This window comes from Otolemur garnettii, unplaced genomic scaffold (assembly GCF_000181295.1).
Source record: "Otolemur garnettii isolate 467f Iridium unplaced genomic scaffold, OtoGar3 scaffold00057, whole genome shotgun sequence".
Lineage (NCBI taxonomy): Eukaryota > Metazoa > Chordata > Mammalia > Primates > Galagidae > Otolemur > Otolemur garnettii.
Window position 1 is genome coordinate 11,021,184 of NW_003852452.1, and position 2,911 is coordinate 11,024,094.

General features: G+C 40.6%; 1 protein-coding gene across 7 annotated transcripts in view; it reads left to right on the top strand.

Moving 5' to 3' along the window:
• Positions 1 to 2,911, top strand: part of FGD4 (FYVE, RhoGEF and PH domain containing 4) — a 132,106-nt gene that overhangs the window by 116,567 nt on the left and 12,628 nt on the right. The gene's annotated exons all lie outside the window — the stretch shown is intronic.

Here is a 2,911-nt window from a genome sequence, read left to right on the forward strand (position 1 = left end):
AAAAAAAAAAAAAAAAAAAAAGAATTAGCAATCAAGCTGTTGCCCTCATTAAACTATGATATGGGTGGTGATAAGAAGGTTTCCTTCAACAGGTTTCCTAGAGTCTGTATGCTACAACGAGGCTGTGATTGCCCCACTTAAATACAAGTATTGCACTTGTCCATTAAGTGGACTGTTAATGCTAAAGGTATAGCTCCTTTTCTAGAAATGTAAATATGAAATGTGATAAGGTATATATCTACAATGTGCATGTGCTTTTAGTTCTAAATTCTCTTCATGGAACTGAAATTTGTGACCCTGGTTACGGGAAGTTACAAAATGATCTATGGGAAACAACTGATGAAAAATTTTGCTTTCAGAATGAATACAATACATCACATCCCATAAACATGTTGGAATGTTTTACATCCCCATAGATACTTCTCATCATCCTGGCGGGATGAAGCCAGGGCCTCGTGGGAAAAGTCTAGACTTAGATCCCGAAAAAGAATAAAATGAGAAGATGAGCTGTAATTAGGCACTAATGTGTGCAAAGCGCTGTTGTCAACATTTCATGTGGGTTCCCTCATTTACTCTCATCCCCTGGTGACTTTTACAGGTCGTGTAATCCCAAGGCATGAGTGTTTATAGAGCTCAGAAGTGGTAGAGTGGAGGCCTGAGTGCTTGTAGTCCAGCCTCAGAGTCTGTACTACTAGCTAGCACTCAGCTGAAATCCCACTTAAAGTAAGATCTCAGAGAAGATCTAAAATTTAAGAGTATACCTTGAGGCCACATGGTAGCTCACACCTGTAATCTTAGCACATGGGGAGGGTGAGGCAGGTAGATGGCCTGAGCTCAGGAGTTTGAGACCAGCCTGAGGCACAGCAAAGCCCTGTCTCTGAAAAACAGCCAAGTATTGTGGCGGGTGCCTCTAGTCCCAGCTACTTGAGCCCCAGAGTTTGAGGTTGCTGTGACCTGTGACACTATGGCATTTTACTAAGGGCAACAAAATAAAACTCTTGTCTCAAAAAAAATGTTTTAAAGTAGAAAAACTAGCTGGGCATTGTGTTGGATGCTTGTAGCCCTAGGTACTCAGGAGGCTGAGGCAAGAGGATCGATTCTACCCAGGATGATAGAGTGAGACTCTCAAAACAACCAAACAAAAGAGTAAATCTTGAGAAAACATGATAAGCAAGTAAAATAAAAATCATACTGAATTTTGAGCATGTGGTGTTAGGATAGTTAATTTTAAAAAAATCGAGGGGGGGGAGGTGGCGCCTGTGGCTCAAAAGAGTAGTGCACCGGCCCCATATGTCAGAGGTGGTCGGTTCAAACCCAGCCCCAGCCAAAAACTGCAAAAAAAAATTTTTTCTTTGGCTCGGCACCTGTAGCTCAGCAGCTAGGGTGCCAGCCACATACACCAGAGCTGGCAGGTTTTAACCCAGCCTGGGCCTGCCAAACGACAATGACAGCTACAACAACAACAACAAAAATAGCCGGGCCTTGTGGCAGGCACCTGTAGTCTCAGATACTTGGGAGGCTCAGGCAAGAGAATTGCTTAAGCCCAAGAGTTGGAGGTTGTTGTGAGCTGTGATGCCACAGCACTCTACCCATGGCGACATAGTGAGACTCTGTCTCAAAAAAATAAATAAATAAAAATTTATTTTAACTTACTAATTGCTCTTATCTTAGAAAAATGTACATTACCCCAGAAACAACCTGAGAAACAACAAATATGAAGTTGGGACATGAGAATGGGCCTTCTCTAAGGAAATGTGCCCACAAATTAACCCAAATATTTAGAATTTCATTTTTTTGCACATCTTAACATATTCAAAAATGAATTAAATGCTTTCACAAGGTCACTGAGAGTGAGATGGTCTTGCGTCAGCCTCATAACATGGTTTGCATGCTCCTGTTTATAAGGGCTATCAATTATTGACTAGCAATGAGGTATTGTGCTTAATTTGATTCAGTTCTAAACTCATTTTTAAAGTAGAGCTCCTAAAAAGAAGTAATAAGGCTCTATCTTTAAAGACCTTGATAAAACTGATGGCTTTTCAGTAAATTTACGTGTGATAAATTCTTAAGTCAGGGCGGTGTCCATAGCTCGGCGGTAGGGTGCCAGCCACATACACCAAGGCTGGCGGGTTCAAACCCAGCCCAGGCCTGGTTAACCTCAGTGACAACTGCAACAGGAAAAAGTAGCTGAGGCAAGAGAATCGCTTATGCCCAAGAGTTTGAGGTTGCTGTAAGCTGTGACACCACAGCCCTCTACCCAGGGTGACAGCTGGAAACTCTGTCTCAAAAAAAAAATTCCTAAGGAAGATTCAGAGGGATTCATAATACAGTTGTAGAGTAGTGTGTGACCCTGTATAAAACAGGGATCTTGGTTATGAGACTTATTTTTTTGTGTAGGATTTGGACTCTGAACCCCACATGTTTTAATGAAAGCGAAGTCATAAATTGTCTATTTTTAAAAATTTAACAATAAACCCTCTGGTAAAATAAATAGCTGCTCAATTTTAATCTTCTAACAGCTATGACATAACAACTCTGGTATATAAGGACTTTAACTTACAAAGTTAAGAACTTACGTTCCCGATATATATGAAATCCTTGATAAATTGTTGCTGAATTTATTTTTATTCTTTTTTGAGACAGAGTCTCACTATGTCACCCTGGGTAGAGTGCTGTGCCATCACAGCTCACAGCAACCTCAAACTCAGCCTGTTGCTGAATTTATTGAACTGATTTACTTAAAGCAGTAATACCAAATGATGATTGATTTACATAATATATTTATAAACCATGAAAGGGAAATATATATTTTTTAATTTATTTTTAAGACAGAGCCTCGGCTCAGCGCCTATAGCTCAACCGGCTAAGGCGCCAGCCACGTACACCTAAGGTGGCAGGTTCGAATCCCCAG